General features: G+C 48.1%; 1 long non-coding RNA gene across 1 annotated transcript; it reads left to right on the top strand.

The window, feature by feature from the left end:
• Nucleotides 1-15,258: 15,258 nt before the first annotated feature.
• On the top strand, nucleotides 15,259-17,128 carry LOC129357627 (uncharacterized). Its single transcript, XR_008605535.1, has 3 exons — nucleotides 15,259-15,647; nucleotides 15,752-16,424; nucleotides 16,566-17,128. It is a non-coding gene; the product is annotated as an uncharacterized LOC129357627 (long non-coding RNA).
• Nucleotides 17,129-17,895: the final 767 nt, after the last annotated feature.

Genomic DNA, 17,895 nt, shown 5'->3' with positions numbered 1-17,895 from the left:
GACAACAACTGATAAATCCCGTTTTCAGCCCATGTGGGCTGCAGCCAAACATACTGTTCACATATAAAACATGTTCTTGTTAATAAATAGGGGAGATGCGTTAAGTTCCCTCTTCATGTGAAAGTTGTGGTAATTAGTTTTTTGAGGATGCTAATCACATTGTTCAGGGTTTGTTTGATTTTTAACAAAATCCAGAGAGGCATTATTTTGTTCATGTTTCATCATAAATATCTCTACATTTCTGAACAGGTATCAATCTAATTCTAGTGTGGCATTTTATTGTGAACTTGTTTGTGAGGCCTCCTGTAATCTGAACATGAAACATCAAGCTTATTTTGAAAGTCAAATCATCATCGTCATGTCAAATCCAGACAGGTGGCTGGCTTTGAAAAATTTGCCAAAACTCCTAAAACAGCTTGTAGGCTCCTCGCCATTCTTCCCTGCTGAGTTTAAGCTCTGCTTTCAATAGACCTCTGCAGGCAAAAAAAGCACAAACAAAACAAACAAACATGCATCAGCAGGAAATTGACAATGTGTAGCAACAATTTTGACTGACTGTTTTTTTAATTGAGAATCTGGATTCTTAAAAAGGCCCATTATGAGAACTTGCACAGGCCAATCGGAGACAAATTATTTCACAAATTGTTTTGTGTAAATATACTGGGGCAAGGTGGCAGTTTTTGTAAGTGTATGAAAAAATGTACTCAAACAAAAGGTGCCAAACATGCTTTATCCACACACACTAACAGCTCACTTTCTTAAAGGGTAAGTCATACAGGGCATTACCTCAAATAATGCTGCATACCAACTTCTCACTCACAAACCAAATAGCACTAATCAGCCATTGGTGCAAATACACCCATCACTTCCAGCTGATATACACTTTATGCTCTAATTTATTGCAATACTGTCACATTAAATTTAATTAATTAACAACATAGATTTTGACAATGTGCACAACAAAATATGCACTAAACAATGTGTGTAGCGCATACAAAGACATACACAGGACCCTGCCAGAACCTTTGTATGTGTGCGTTTCTAGTACAGTCATAAATCTGACACACGAAGGACATCTGCAAACAACAGCGAAGGATGACAAAGCTGCTTCTCTCCGCCCACTGGAGATTCACTTCTGCTTCAAGAAACCCTCTGACTGGATGCTGGAAAAGACTATTGTTGTGTTCAAGTTGCACTAAACTTGAACACAACAATAGGAGTGAAAGGATTCAGCCTGTCAGCAAAGCTAAAAGGCTAAAAGAAGCGGGATGACCCTTGATGTTTAATTTGTGCCTCTGTTTTTCAAACTGTTATTCTTGATTTTTCGTTAAAGCACTTGGAAATGTCTTGTACACAAAATGTGCTATAAAATACATTTGCCTTGCCTAAACTAGCATATTAACGCCAAACATGTAGCAGCAGCACTAATGTCAGAATCCACTGTCCACATTTCTAAAGAAGGTCCTTAAATAATCAGTGGTTCTTGACCTCCTTGGAAGTTGAATGAGTAGAATAGCACTTTGCACCAGTATGATGACTGAATAACCAATGAATCTGCAGAGGTTGCAATTAGATGAAGATGAATGACTCGAGAAGACTCTTGTAATAAAATTGTCCACCTCGAGCAAAGAAATGCACCTGCCTACGAAAGTCGCCCCTCAGCGTTGCCCTCTGAACGCAGGCGGGAATGTGACACCTGTTTAAAGCTGCAAATGTGACATCCACAAGTACGGCGCTGACTTCAGCTCCATCCACAGCCGCTATCCACAGGAAGCGGGTCCCTCGGTGGAAAAGGCCGAAAATGGGCTCTCGGGGCTCTCTGGCTGTCAAAACAGATCACGCTTTCCTCCTTCTGTGTTGTCTTTTTCCCCCCTCAAAACAGTCAGTATTCTGTATATTTTTAGGTTTGTTTTCATATTACTGACTGTGCACAGCTGGTTGTTCAGGGGGGTTAGGAATGATCAGCCTCACCTTGGCAGGTGGAGTTCAGCTTGATTAGAGGAGAGAGAGCTGTTGCATCTGTTTCAATCTCTAAATGTAGTCGTCACTTTAACTCAAATCCTCCATCTCTAATTCCTCTGAATCACTGTTTGTGTATTTTGGAGCTGGAACAGTCTTTCATTTTTTTTGTTTGTCCAGTCTAATGTCTTCCCTCTTTGTGTCTCTCCTCTCTGTAACATTTAAATGACAACAAACATGGTAAGCAACATATTGACGTGCAACCCAGAAAGAATCTACTGTTGCTTTTCTTCCTCTCATCCATTATCCTCCGCTCCTCCTCTCTCTCTCTCTCAGCAGGATGACTATTGGCAAATGGAGAGAGGCAGGATTAATTGCAGCTCAATGTCTATTACTGCCAGTGCTGCTTGGCTCAAGACAAGGGGAGGACAAGAGAGATAAACATGAAGAAACAAAAGGAAAACTCAGTGAGTAATCAACTTGGGGAAAAAATAACTAGTTTTTCTCATCTCATCCAGCTAGCTGAAAACCAGCTAGTTTTCAGTTAGCTCCCTCAGCTAGCAGAGCCCTCAGTTAGCTGAAAACCAGCTAGTTTTTCAATTAGCAGCAGCTGAAAACTAGCTGAGGGATTTAGTTTTCAGTTAGCTCCCTCAGCTAGCAGAGCCCTCAGTTAGCTGAAAACCAGCTAGTTTTCAGTTAGCTCCCTCAGCTAGCAGAGCCCTCAGTTAGCTGAAAACCAACTAGTTTTCAGTTAGCTCCCTCAGCTAGCAGAGCCCTCAGTTAGCTGAAAACCAGCTAGTTTTTCAATTAGCAGCAGCTGAAAACTAGCTGAGGGATTTAGTTTTCAGTTAGCTCCCTCAGCTAGCAGAGCCCTCAGTTAGCTGAAAACCAGCTAGTTTTTCAATTAGCAGCAGCTGAAAACTAGCTGAGGGATTTAGTTTTCAGTTAGTTCCCTCAGCTAGCAAAGCCCTCAGTTAGCTGAAAACCAGCTAACCAGTTTTCAGCTAGCTCCCTCAGCAGGCTCTGGTTGAAAACTAGTATGAAGCAGTATGAAGCTGTACAATCAGAAGCCGATTAACAACGAAAATGGAGACATTGTAACTGACAAAATTTTTTACAAAGTGCCTTTTCAAAAATAGAAAATGGGAAAATTGACCACAGGAAAGATAGGGAGGTTTAAGTGACCTGGGAGTTGTCATGCTGAGCAGAGAATCTTGCACGATATCCATCTGTAACAGCAATCAGGAATTTTCTGTGCATATCAGACACATGTGGTGCCGAGCCGAGCTCCACCTTGGAGAGACATTTTCCTTCTAGTCCTGTCCTGCTGACACGGTAATGTGCTTCTACGCTGTGTTTCATAGCCGCAGGCGATAACCTCATGGTGCATTCAAGTACACCTTTTGCACCAAAAAGGTGTTTATTGAAATAAATTCTGTTTTCTTCACCAAAGTCAGCTTCAACACTTCCTGAATAACATTTTATTTACTTTTCAACAGTGTTTTATTGTGTATAACATATGAACAAAATACTATAAAACAAATTAAATCAAATTGTTCAAAACAAAATGGCAAATGAAGATCACATAGATTAATACTGAAACAATTCTGCTGGAGCCATTTTTGAGTAATTATTCTCAGTCCACACAGAGGTCACACAGAGGTCAAACTCACTGCCCAGCACGTTGGACCATGGAACCCTAGAAGTCTGCTTTTAATTAGACTGGAGAGCTGCTGGGCTTCACAATGTCCAGTAAGTCTTTAATTTGAAATACAGTTGTTCCAGCTCCACCGGGGGAATCCCAAGGCGTCCCAGGCCAGCTGAGAAACATAGTCCCTCCAGTGTGTCCTGGGTCTTCCCCGGGTCCTCCTCCCGGTGGGACGTGACCGCAACACCTCACCATGGAGCCATCCAGGGAGTTGGTTAGAGGTATTTTCATTTATCTTCATGAATCATCATAATCTTTGGTTAAAGAGAGAAATTAACTGACATGCTATTGTTGATTACGTTTAAGTATAACATTGGTTTGTATTCAAACATAAAATAATGTTTGCCTCCCATCGCAAACGACCAGTCAAAACATTTAAACCCATATGCTTTTTGGATAGAAGTTGGGAAGTGTTATCTAAACGTTCGGTCATAATTTTTGACCCAATTTGTTGAGTTAAACTAAAATAGAGCTTCAACTTTCTGACTTGTACAACAACTGACATTAAAAATTTCTTGGCAAAAGACCAATCCAGAGGGGTTGGCAACACGCTGACTCCTCTCCCCCATGTCTAGGTATTTCTATCATTTTCACAATGCCATAAGCAGTTTTCTTACTTTCTACCACTTTGCATACAAATAATTATTTGTTATAAAAGACTTCAAGCTAAAGGAACAGCTTTATGAAGTTTCGAAACTGACTTTTTTCTAAACCTCCCCAATGCCAGATCAGCCCCGGCCTGAAAAGGTAGAATAAATACATTTAAGCAGACACTGAGTTGTTGGTTTTTTTTGTAAGTTCTGAATGCATACCAAATGATCTCAGCTTCTGCAGTCTCCTCCGTCTTCCCCTCTGCCAGCAGAAGCGGCTGCGCCTCAGGATCCCCCTATATCACCTGTCGCCTCCGGCTGCGATCGAAGAAAAGATCTTGCTTGTTGTGGTGTTATGTGGCAAAATGTTCACACCGGAGAGAGTGTCTGAGTAATGACTGCTACTTTGTGAGTCAGCCCACCCATTGGATTCCCTTTAAGATTAATGTGGACTTCACCCAAAGGTGTATTGGTTGGAACCCGAAAATAGAACAGTGTGTGAACAAGAACCCCAGTGAGTCAGCTCTGAGCAGTATATTTTTGAAATGCATAAGTGGAATAAAACGGTGGAGGGAATCTCATCGGATCTCTACCTATTTTTGTCGGTAGACTGATATCACTGAGAGTCAAGCTCTGCCAAGCAGACTGAGTAGGAGATTCTGGCTGCCTGTACTGGCGTTGGCAGTTCTGGGTGAGAAAACAAGAACGGTAGAGTTTGAAGAACATATTTTATTTGTTGCATGTAGACTGATTCCTTCTTGCTTTTTACTTCAAAGGCCACACCAGAGACAGAAGGACCAAAATATTAATTGCTTTGCAGAATCTGCTCCAATATGTCAATGCTTACTATCTGGTCAACAAATCTACTCCAGTCATGTACAGCTCCTTTCAAAAGAATGACTTAATAATATTCCATTACTACCACAAACAACCTGTTTTATTGGTATTTTATGTGGTTTATAAAAGTCATAAAAAGGTTTTGGTTTTTAAACCATTTTTGCAATGGGAGGCAAAGTTTTCTTCTGTCTTTTTCATGGAATTTCTCTTTAGGTAAATGTACGGTAAAATGCAGACAACTACAAAACAAGCTTAAAATTCACTGACAAGAAATAAAATTGTCTTAAAGCTAATTTAGATACGTTTATTGGTCAGTTTTGGAGCATTAATTCAATATCCAGGGGCCTGCTATAAAAACTGCTGGGTTAAAAACATCCTACTCTGGGTTAGCCCTGGGTTAACGTTGGGATTGACAACTCCTCTGTCCTTTTAGACAAACTAAAAAATTTGGATAAAACTTGTCATACTTTATCCTGTTTAAAATATTATCTCCCTAAATGCATGACTTAATGACATAATAGTTTCCAGGAAGAAATTGAAAAGAAAAAAAAATACTTTGGAGAATTCAGCTTTTTGTCACAATAAGTCTGTATAAATCTTACTTTCTTATAATTTTGTCGACGAAGGCCAGTGAAGTCTTATTGGATTATTGCATATTTCAAAGTGCCACCTTATAGTTTTATTTCTAACTTCATACACTAATTTACTATTTCCATGAACCATTAGTTGTATTTAAGTAATTTGACATTTTGAAAATTACTTGTTCAATGGAAAGACAGCAATTTCGGATTGTTTTTTTTTTTTTTCTGTGAAAGGTTTTGGCCGCAGTAGCAGGTGGTTTTTTTGTCTGTATCAATAGGAGTTTAAATTGTGGAAGTGCAAGGGAAACACTTTTTTCACATCACAAGACTCATGATCAACATGCTGCTGCTGGCACAAACCACAAAGAAGAAGAAAACAGGATTTAGCTGGATGATGATGGCATGGCAAGTTATTCATTTGTGATTTTGTCTGGGTTTTTTTTCTTATTCAATGGAAACACCACAATTGCACAATTGTGCTTTTTCCACATTAGCAGAATAATGACAAAGTTTTGAGCACATTTGTAATGGAAACAGCCATTTAGGTTAAAGTAAAACAACTTCTGTCCTTAAAAATAAGCCCATTATTTGTGAAAAGCTTAACATTCTAAACTGTGCTGCTAAAGGCAGAAGGTAGAGACATTTCCATGGTATTTCATTGCAACATATATTTACTAAGGGAAGTTAATACTGTTTGTATGACTTACACCATCTAATGACGACTGACACAATCTTCAAAACGTCTGATGAGAAGAGATAGACAGATGAGTAAGCACTTGAAGCAGCAGGCGAAGAGCTCCTCCAAGGCCTTAGCCTCACAACCACAGCGACAGGCCATGGTTATTAAGAAAAGTTTTGACTACACAACATCTGATTTGAAAGAGCTGAAGAAAGAAAATAAATCCTTGAATTGTCAGATAAAGTCACTAATTGACGACAAACAGAAAGTTCAAGTTCATGTTAAAGAAGCCACCAACCGAGTGTTTACAGTGAGAAAATTGTACATTAGTGAGAGGACACAACACAAGAATTCAAAGGAATCTATCAAGACCGAGGCAAAGGCAGAAGACAATATCGCGATGGAAGGACCTAAAATTGAAATTCAAACACAAATGAACAACAAACAAGTAAGAATTGTAGCACCCCTTGACAAATGATCCCTCCAGCTCCCCAAAACAAAGTCATCAGCTCATAATCAAATAATTTTGCTTCTGTGTGAAAGCAAGGTAGAGCCAGATCTGAAAGAAGAAGACCTCACAGCTCAAGAAAAGTTAAAGCAGCTGAAACCAACACCACCGCAGTTCAAGCCAACGCCCCCAAAGATTAATCCAACGCCCCCAGAGATGAATCCAACGCCCCCAGAGATGAATCCAACGCCCCCAGAGATTAATCCAACGCCCCCAGAGATGAATCCAACGCCCCCAGAGATTAATCCAACGCCCCCAGAGATGAATCCAACGCCCCCAGAGATTAATCCAACGCCCCCAGAGATGAATCCAACGCCCCCAGAGATGAATCCAACGCCCCCAGAGATGAATCCAACGCCCCCAGAGATGAATCCAACGCCCCCAGAGATGAATCCAACGCCCCCAGAGATTAATCCAACGCCCCCAGAGATGAATCCAACGCCCCCAGAGATTAATCCAACGCCCCCAGAGATGAATCCAACGCCCCCAGAGATTAATCCAACGCCCCCAGAGATGAATCCAACGCCCCCAGAGATGAATCCAACGCCCCCAGAGATGAATCCAACGCCCCCAGAGATTAATCCAACACCCCCAGAGATGAAACCAACACCCCCAGAGATGAAACCAATGCCCCCAGAGATTAATCCAACGCCCCCTGAGATTAAACCAACACCACCGGAGTTTAAGCCAACGACCCTTAGCACAACAAAACCTCAAATGCCACCATTTACACCGGCAATCAGGAAGTTTTTTTCTCAGGGAAATTGAGAGGAGAAGAAATAGTGGGCAACCTGATGGAAATGCCACAGTAGATGACAAAGGTCAGGATCCCTAGAGGTTGAAGGCTGCAGCTATATTATGAGATGCATTTGTAAGCATAACATGGGGGCGTAAACAATATGCAGATCCAGGCAACAGGCAGGCTCCTGCTGCGGCTGCAGCATGACTGGCTGTAAGCAAGCGGAGATGAGCTGGTCCTTCTGCAGCTGCAGCAGGATCGGCGGTGAGCGGAAAAGAGCTGGTCTTGAGGCTGCAGCGGGACCGGCTGTAAGCAAGCGGAGATGAGCTGGTCAAGCTGCGGCGGCCACAGGACCGGCGGTAAGCAAGCGGAAAGGAGCTCGTCTTGCTGCGGCAGCAGGACCGGCGGTGATCGAGCAGAGTGGAGTGGAGCTGGTCCTGCTGTGGCGGCAGCTGATTTCCGGCGAGCGGAAATGAGCTGGTCCAGGACCAGCAGCGGAGCAGAGGTGCGCGGAAATTAGCTGGTTCCGCTGCCGTGGCGGCAGCAGTATCGGCGGAGAGCGGAGGTGAGCCGAAATGAGCTGGGTCTTGTCTGGTGTGGTATATCTGGGCCTCTATTGCTCTGGTGTATAGGGGCTGTTGCTGGGCGGTCAGGATGAGGGCTTCTGTGCTGTCCTTGAGTCCAGCTTTTTCCAGCCATTGGTAGGATTTACTGATATCAGTCACTTGGGTTATTTGCTGGTGGTACATCCCATGTAGGGGCTTGTCCTCCCATGATGGTATCTCTGGTACCTCAACCTCCGTTCCCTGTTGTCTGAGACATTCACTGAGCACATTGTCTGTTGAGGCTTTGTCCCTGATGTACTTATGGATCTTAGTTGTTTCGTTCTGAACAGTGGTTCTCACACTCACTAGTCCTCTGCCTCCTTCCTTGCGGCTCATGTACAGTCTCGGGGTGCTGGATTTGGGGTACTACTATCCATGCATGGTTAATAGGTTTCGAGTCTTAATATGTGGCTTTTATCTCCTCCTTTGGCCAGCTAATTATTCCAGCAGGGTATCTGATTACTGGCAGGGCATAGCTGTTTATCACACAGATTTTATTCTTGCCATTGAGCTGGCTTCTCAGGACTTGCCTTATTCGTTGGAGGTATTTAACTATGGCTCCTTTCCTTGTGACCTCATCAAGGTTGCCATTTACTTGTGGTATACCAAGGTACTTGTAACTGTCCTCTATGTCTGCTATTGTTCCTTCTGGGAGTGAGACCCCTTCTGTGCGGATCACCTTCCCCCTCTTTGTGATCAGCCGACCACACTTCTCTAGTCCGAATGACATCCCAATGTCAGTGCTGTAGATCCTGGTGGTGTGGATCAGTGAGTCGATGTCTCGCTTACTCTTGGCGTACAGCTTGATGTCATCCATGTAGAGAAGGTGACTGATGTTGGCCCCATTTTTGAGTCGGTATCCGTAGCCAGTTGATTTCCGTAGTTGATAATTTGGCTGAGGGGGTTCAGGCCTATGCAGAACAGTAGCGGGGACAGAGCATCTCCTTGGTATATGCCACATTTGATGGACACTTGTGCAAGTGGTTTGCAGTTGGCTTCAAGGGTGGTTTTCCACAGCCTCATCGAGTTTGCAATGAAGGCTCTCAGAGTCCTGTTGATGTTATACAGCTCTAAGCATTCGATGATCCACATATGCAGCATTGAGTCATAGGCTTTCTTGTAATCAATCCAAGCCATGCACAAGTTGGTGTGTCGGATTTTGCAGTCTCTGGCAACTGTGTAGTCTACTAGGAGTTGGTGTTTGGCTCCTCTGCTATTTACACCGATACCCTTCTCTGCTGTGCTATTTCTCCAAATAAAAATTAAATCCAAACAGGCTACAATAAACTCTATGGATGTCTAAACATCCAATTGATCAAAGAAAATAATAATAAAATAAACAAAAGTCCACTGTGATTCTGAGTAGCAGAATATACGTTTACATATACAAGAACACACATTTAAAACAGATGATGTAAACAAAATGTTTTAAGATATCCAGACTGGACTGTTCTAGCGCAAAATAATAAAATTTTAAAGTGTGGCTTGAGGTTTAAACTGAACTGGTTTAAAAAATAAAGCATTGAAGCATTATTTTTAATGTTTTAATATCCTGGTCCTCTGGAAACCAAGTGTTTGTAAATGAGCCTGCTCATACAGTGAGCAGGCTCATACTGTGACGAGGGTGCCCTCTTTTATTGTCAAGGTTTCCCTAGGAAAAAACTTCAATTCTACAATTTACCTTGCATCTACTCCACTGGAGGCCAGCTGAGTAACAATTGCCTTGGCAAAGACCATAAAGCTGACATCTCGGGTAATTTTTAATCTCGCAGCTTTTACTTTGACATACAGTAAAAAGTTTGAAAGTCACAGGGTAACCACATTGTCTATCAAAATGTTCTACAATTTTGTCCCTTTTAGCCCATGTAAAAAAGTACTAGGGCCTATATTTTCCTGCTCAGGTACAACCCATATATGGTCAGCCAATGCTAATGTTAAGTGGGTTAAATGTGGTCAGCCCACATGGGCTTCCCATGTTGGGCCAATGATACTGAAACCACATGGGCCCCACATAGTGTGGCCCATTTCTGCCCCATTCCCATTAGTCCACTTTGTTGCTGCATTTAGCCCAAATGGGCCAACATATGGGTACCATTTTAGGTAAACCATATAGTTAAAAGAAAGTAAAACTCAACTTCGTATCTGTGAATGTATACAGAGGCGTACATCTTAAAACCGTTCTCCAGCTTACATATATATATATATATATATATATATATATATATATATAATATATATATATATATATATATATATATAAGGAAGTTACACTTTATTTGATCTTAAGCTTGGTTTTCTATTTCTTTATTTTAGTTTTCCAAGCCTAGATCAGTAAATGCGGCGCAGCTCGGGAGAGGAGACTAGTATCGCGAGATTCATTGTTTTATGTTCTGTTTATTCTGTTCTTGACAGCTGGTGGTTACCTTAGCAACCAGTATCTAAGAGTTGATCCGTTATGTTTCTGTTGATGGTTATGGCACTCACCGCTCACTGCCCGGACATAGCTAATTGCTGTCAGTGCCAGAGCTAGAGGCCAGAAGTTACACAGTTCTTCCGTGAGAACAGCTCGGTTGTCGTTGTAACTCATCTGTGCTGGAAGAAGTAAAGTTCATGTAAGAGACCCTTCGTTCTTGTCGTGCATCTGCAACTACCACAGGCCCGCGTCACACTGAAAACCAAAAGCACGACAATATAAATATATATCTGAAAGCCTCCGAGGAGGCTGGAGAGTGAGCTGGCTTTGCTGTTGCCTAGCTACATAGCATACATCAAATTATTCCACTGATGGACCCTGATGATGTCAAAGTGTTATGATGTCATAAGGGACAGATGACTTGAATATCCAGCACCCGAATCAAAGTTGCACAACTCAAGCAGGAGCACAGACGGTGGATTTTGGATTTAACGTTGCATTTTTTTGTGGTACATCGATCGGTTGGACAGTCAAAATGTCGGCATTTGACATTGATTCGTTAACCAAGTCTCAAATTAAACAAATGACTAGGAATGAATTGATTCTCTTGGTTATGGACTGGTCACAAAGGTTTAGAGACAAACCTGCGGTAGTGATCAAGGAGAACAACCTGCAGGAGGATTTGGAAAAAGCTCATAGACAAATTGGGATTCTAAATGACAAAATTGAGTCAATCACCAAAGAGCTGCACTGGTCTGTCAAGCAAAACAAATACCTGGAACGGCAGCAAATCCCAAAGTTGAAACACGAGGTAGAGAACCGGAGTTCCGACAAGACTCAGCTGTTGTCTGAGGTAAACCAGTTAAAAAATACAGTCAAAGAGCTTCAAATCTCTTTAAAAAACCTCGACAGGGACTCAAAACTGCAGGTTGAGAAGATTTTGTCAGAAAAGAAGCAAGTGTCGTCTCAACTCACAGCATACAAGGGGAAAATTGAAAAGCAGTATTGTGACATGAAGAGACTTGAGTTTGAGCTCATCCGAAAGACTGACGAAATCGGAATGAAGAACAGTGAGATCATGAGAGAAAAGGACAGGTCCAGACTTCTTGAGGGAAAGATCAAAACTCTGGAAAAGCAGCTGAAAGAGGCAGAGAAAGAAAATAAAATGAATAAGAAATCACCAGTGGAGGAAGTCACAGAGAAAACTAAGCCAGAGTTTAAACCAAAGATCGATTTGACTTCAAGCGTATTAGCTCAGGAGAAACAGCGAAAGACATCATCAAAACGTCTGATGAGAAGAGATAGACAGATGAGCAAGAAATTGAAGCAGCAGGCGAAGAGCTCCTCCAAGGCCTTAGCCTCACTACCACAGCGACAGGCCATGGTCACAAAGAAAAGTTTGGACTATACATCTCACTTGAAACAGCTGAAGATAGAAACTAAATCGTTAAATTATCAGATAAAGACACCAACTGACGACAAGCAGAAAGATCAAGGTCACGTTAAAGAATCCACCAACCAAATGTTTACGGTGAGAAAATTGAACATTCAAGAGAGGACGACACACAAACATTCAACAGAATCTATAAAGACCGAGGCAAAGGCAGAACACAATTTAGCGATGGAAGGACCTAAAATTGAAATTCAAAAACAAATACCACCAGTTGACAAATCATCCCTCAAACTGCCAAAAACAAAGTCAGCAGCTAGAAATCGAAGAATTTTGCTTCTGCGTGAAAGCAAAGGGGAGCTAAATTTGAAAGAAGACCTGACAGCTCAAGAACAGCAGCTGAAACCAACGCCACCGCAGGTAAAGCCAACACCACCGGACATGAATCCAACGCCCCCAGTGATTAAACCAACGACAAGGATGCCTCAAATGCCACCATTTACACCGGCAGTCAGGATGTTTTTTCTGAGGGAAATTGAGAGGAGACGAAACAGTGGACAACCTGGCGGGAATACCACAGTGAAAGACAAAAGTCAAGATCCCTAGAATATCCCTAGAGGAGGTGAGCTGGTCCTGCTGCGGCTGCAGCAGGACCAGGGGATAGAGGAGGTGAGCTGGTCCTGCTGCGGCTGCAGCAGGACCAGGGGAGAGAGGTGGTGAGCTGGTCCTGCTGCGGCTGCAGCAGGACCAGGGGAGAGAGGAGATGAGCTTGTTCGGCTGCAGCAAGACCGGTGGACAGCTGAGGAGAGCTGGTCCTGTTGCGGCTGCAGCAGGACCAGGGGAGAGAGGAGGTGAGCTGGTCCAGCTGCGGCGGCAGCTGGACCGGTGGAGAGAGGTGGGGTGGTCCTGTTGCGGCTGCAGCAGGACCAGCGGAGGTGAACCAAAATGAGAGAGGAGGTGAGGTGGTCCTGCTGCGGCAGGACCAGGGGAGAGAGGAGTTGAGCTGGTCCTGCTGCGGCTGCAGCAGGACCGAGGAGAGAGGAGGTGAGCTGGTCCGGCTGCAGCAAGACCGTTGGAAAGCTGAGGAGAGCTGGTCCTGCTGCAGTTGGAGCAGGACCAGCGCAGGAGAACCAAAATGAGCTGGTCCTGCAGCAGCAGGACCAGCGGAGAGAGGAGGTGAGATGGTCCTGCTGCAACCGCAGCAGGACCGTTGGAGAGCTGAGGTGAGCTGGTCCTGTTGCGGCTGCAGCAGGACCAGTTGAGAAAGGAGGTGAGCTGGTCTTGCTGCAGCAGGACCGGCGGAGAGTGGAGGTGAAGCGAAATAAGCCGGTCTTGCTGCGGCGGTAGCAGGACCGGTGGACAGCTGAGGTGAGCTGGTCCTGTTGCGGCTGCAGCAGGACCAGGGGAGAAAGGAGGTGAGGTGGTCCTGTTGCGGCTGCAGCAGGACCAGCGGAGGTGATCCAAAATGAGAGAGGAGGTGAGGTGGTCCTGCTGCGGCAGGACCAGGGGAGGAGGAGAGCTGGTCCTGCTGCGGCTGCAGCAGGACCAGGGGAGAGAGGAGGTGAGCTGGTTCGGCTGCAGCAAGACCGGTGGACAGCTGAAGAGAGCTGGTCCTGTTGCGGCTGCAGCAGAACCAGGGGAGAAAGGAGGTGAGGTGGTCCTGTTGCGGCTGCAGCAGGACCAGCGGAGGTGATCCAAAATGAGAGAGGAGGTGAGGTAGTCCTGCTGCGGCAGGACCAGGGGAGGGAGGAGTTGAGCTGGTCCTGCTGCGGCTGCAGCAGGACCAGCGGAGGTGAACAAAAATGAGCTGGTCCTGCTGCAGCAGGACCAGCGGAGAGAGGAGGTGAGGTGGTCCTGCTGCAACCGCAGCAGGACCGTTGGGGAGCTGAGGTGAGCTGGTCCTGTTGCGTCTGCAGCAGGACCAGTTGAGAAAGGAGGTGAGCTGGTCTTGCTGCGGCTGCAGCAGGACCGGCGGAGAGTGGAGGTGAACCGAAATAAGCCGGTCCTGCTGCGGCGGCAGCCAGACCGGCCGACAGCTCAGATGAGCTGGTCCTGCTGCAGCCGCAGCAGGACCAGTTGAGAAAGGAGGTGAGCTGGTCTTGCTGCGGTTGCAGCAGGACCGGCGGAGGTGATCCAAAATGAGAGAGGAGGTGAGGTGGTCCTGCTGCGGCAGGACCAGGGGAGGGAGGAGGAGGTGAGCTGGTCCTGCTGCGGTTGCAGCAGGACCGGCGGAAAGTGGAGGTGAACCGAAATAAGCCGGTCCTGTTGTGGCTGCAGCAGGATGGGTGGAAACCTCAGGTGAGAAAGGAGGTGAGCTGGTTCGGCTGCAGCAAGACCGGTGGACAGCTGAGGAGAGCTGGTCCTGCTGCGGTTGGAGCAGGACCAGCGGAGGTGAACCAAAATGAGCTGGTCCTGCTGCAGCAGGACCGAGGAGAGAGGAGGTGAGCTGGTCCTGTTGCGGCTGCAGCAGGACCAGTTGAGAAATGAGGTGAGCTGGTCCTGCTGCGGTTGGAGCAGGACCAGCGGAAAGTGGAGGTGAACCGAAATAAGGCGGTCTTGCTGCGGCGGCAGCAGGACCGGTGGACAGCTGAGGTGAGCTGGTCCTGCTGCGGCGGCAGCAGGACCGGCGGAGAGTGGAGGTGAACCGAAATAAGCCGGTCCTGCTGCGGCGGCAGCCAGACCGGCCGCCAGCTCAGATGAGCTGGTCCTGCTGCGGCTGCAGCAGGACCAGTTGAGAAAGGACGTGAGCAAGTCTTGCTGCGGTTGCAGCAGGACCGGCGGAGAGTGGAGGTGAACCGAAATAAGCCGGTCCTGTTGTGGCTGCAGCAGGATGGGTGGAAACCTCAGGTGAGCTGGTCCTGCTGCGGCTGCAGCAGGACCAGTTGAGAAAGGAGGTGAGCAAGTCTTGCTGCGGCGGCAGCCGGACCGGCGGAGAGTGGAGGTGAACCGAAATAAGCCGGTCCTGTTGCGGCTGCAGCAGGACCAGCGGATGTGAACCAAAATGAGCTGGTCCTGCTGCGGCGGCAGCCGGACCGGCGGAGAGTGGAGGTGAACCGAAATAAGCCGGTCCTGTTGTGGCTGCAGCAGGACCAGTTGAGAAAGGAGGTGAGCTGGTTCGGCTGCAGCATCAGCAGGACTGGCGGAGAGAGGAGTTTAGGTGGTCCTGCTGCAGCATCAGCAGTACCGGCGGAGAGAGGAGTTGAGGTGGTCCTGCTGCAGCATCAGCAGGACCGGCAGAGAGAGGTGAGGTGGTCCTGCTGCAGCATCAGCAGGACCGGCGGAGATAGGAGGTGAGGTGGTCCTGCTGCAGCATCAGCAGGACCGGCGGAGAAAGGAGGTGAACCGAAATGAGCTGGTCCTGCTGCAGCATCAGCAGGACCAGCGGAGAGAGGAGTTGAGGTGGTCCTGCTGCAGCATCAGCAGGACCGGTAGAGAAAGGAGGTGAACCGAAATGAGCTGGTCCTGCTGCAGCATCAGCAGGACCAGCGGAGAGAGGAGTTGAGGTGGTCCTGCTGCAGCATCAGCAGGACCAGCGGAGAGAGGAGATGAGGTGGTCCTGCTTTGTATCAGCAGCACCAGCGGAGAGAGAAGGTGAGGTGGTCCTGCTGCAGCATCAGCAGGACCGGCGGAGAAAGGAGGTGATCCGAAATGAGCTGGTCCTGCTTCAACATCAGCAGGACCAGCGGAAAGAGGAGTCGAGGTGGTCCTGCTGATGCTGCAGCAGGACCGGCGGAGAGAGGAGGTGAGGTGGTCCCGCTGCAGCATCAGCAGAGAGAGGAGGTGAGGTGGTCCTGCTGCAGCATCAGCAGGACCAGCGGAGAGAGGAGTTGAGGGGGTCCTGCTGCAGCATCAGCAGGACCGGCGGAGAAAGGAGGTGAACAGAAATGAGCTGGTCCTGCTGCAGCATCAGCAGGACCAGCGGAGAGAGGAGTTTAGGTGGTGCTGCTGCAGCATCAGCAGGACCAGCGGAGAGAGGAGTTGAGGTGGTCCTGCTGCAGCATCAGCAGGACCGGCGGAGAAAGGAGGTGATCCGAAATGAGCTGGTCCTGCTTCAACATCAGCAGGACCAGCGGAAAGAGGAGTCGAGGTGGTCCTGCTGCAGCATCAGCAGGACCGGCGGAGAGAGGAGTTGAGGTGGTCCTGCTGCAGCATCAGCAGGACCGGCGGAGAGAGGAGTTGAGGTGGTCCTGCTGCAGCATCAGCAGGACCGGCGGAGAGAGGAGGTGAGGTGGTCCTGCTGCAGTATCAGCAGGACCAGCGGAGAGAGGAGTTTAGGTGGTCCTGCTGCAGCATCAGCAGGACCAGCGGAGAGAGGAGTTGAGGTGGTCCTGCTGCAGCATCAGCAGGACCAGCGGAGAGAGGAGATGAGGTGGTCCTGCTTTGTATCAGCAGCACCAGCGGAGAGAGAAGGTGAGGTGGTCCTGCTGCAGCATCAGCAGGACCGGCGGAGATAGGAGGTGAGGTGGTCCTGCTGCAGCATCAGCAGGACCGGCGGAGAAAGGAGGTGAGGTGGTCCTGCTGCAGCATCAGCAGGACCGGCGGAGAGAGGAGGTGAGGTGGTCCCGCTGCAGCATCAGCAGAGAGAGGAGGTGAGGTGGTCCTGCTGCAGCATCAGCAGGACCGGCGGAGAGAGGAGGTGAGGTGGTCCCGCTGCAGCATCAGCAGAGAGAGGAGGTGAGGTGGTCCTGCTGCAGCATCAGCAGGACCGGCGGAGAGAGGAGGTGATCCGAAATGAGCTGGTCCTGCTGCAGCATAAGCAGGACCGGCGGAGAGAGGAGTTGAGGTGGTCCTGCTGCAGCATCAGCAGGACCGGCGGAGAGAGGAGGTCTTGCTGCAGCATCAGCAGGACCGGCGGAGAGAGGAGTTGAGGTGGTCCTGCTGCAGCATCAGCAGGACCGGCAGAGAGAGGAGGTGAGGTGGTCCTGCTGCAGCATCAGCAGGACCGGCGGAGATAGGAGGTGAGGTGGTCCTGCTGCAGCATCAGCAGGACCGGCGGAGATAGGAGGTGAGGTGGTCCTGCTGCAGCATCAGCAGGACCGGTAGAGAAAGGAGGTGAACCGAAATGAGCTGGTCCTGCTGCAGCATCAGCAGGACCAGCGGAGAGAGGAGATGAGGTGGTCCTGCTGCAGCATCAGCAGGACCGGCGGAGAGAGGAGGTGAGGTGGTCCCGCTGCAGCATCAGCAGAGAGAGGAGGTGAGGTGGTCCTGCTGCAGCATCAGCAGGACCAGCGGAGAGAGGAGGTGAGGTGGTCCCGCTGCAGCATCAGCAGAGAGAGGAGGTGAGGTGGTCCTGCTGCAGCATCAGCAGGACCAGCGGAGAGAGGAGTTTAGGTGGTCCTGCTGCAGCATCAGCAGGACCAGCGGAGAGAGGAGGTGAGGTGGTCCTGCTGCAGCATCAGCAGGACCAGCGGAGAGAGGAGGTGAGGTGGTCCCGCTGCAGCATAAGCAGAGAGAGGAGGTGAGGTGGTCCTGCTGCAGCATCAGCAGGACCGGCGGAGAGAGGAGGTGAGGTGGTCCCGCTGCAGCATAAGCAGAGAGGAGGTGAGGTGGTCCTGCTGCAGCATCAGCAGGACCGGGGGAGAAAGGAGGTGAGGTGGTCCCGCTGCAGCATAAGCAGAGAGAGGAGTGAGGTGGTCCTGCTGCAGCATCAGCAGGACCGGCGGAGAGAGGAGGTGAGGTGGTCCCGCTGCAGCATAAGCAGAGAGAGGAGGTGAGGTGGTCCCGCTGCAGCATAAGCAGAGAGAGGAGGTGAGGTGGTCCTGCTGCAGCATCAGCAGGACCGGCGGAGAGAGGAGGTGAGGTGGTCCCGCTGCAGCATCAGCAGAGAGAGGAGGTGAGGTGGTCCTGCTGCAGCATCAGCAGGACCGGGGGAGAAAGGAGGTGAAC

Source organism: Poeciliopsis prolifica, unplaced genomic scaffold (genome assembly GCF_027474105.1).
Source record: "Poeciliopsis prolifica strain line A6 unplaced genomic scaffold, Auburn_PproV2 SCAFFOLD267, whole genome shotgun sequence".
Taxonomy (NCBI): Eukaryota; Metazoa; Chordata; class Actinopteri; order Cyprinodontiformes; family Poeciliidae; genus Poeciliopsis; species Poeciliopsis prolifica.
Note: the sequence above shows the minus strand (reverse complement) of the source record. Positions and strands in the feature narration are given on the sequence as shown.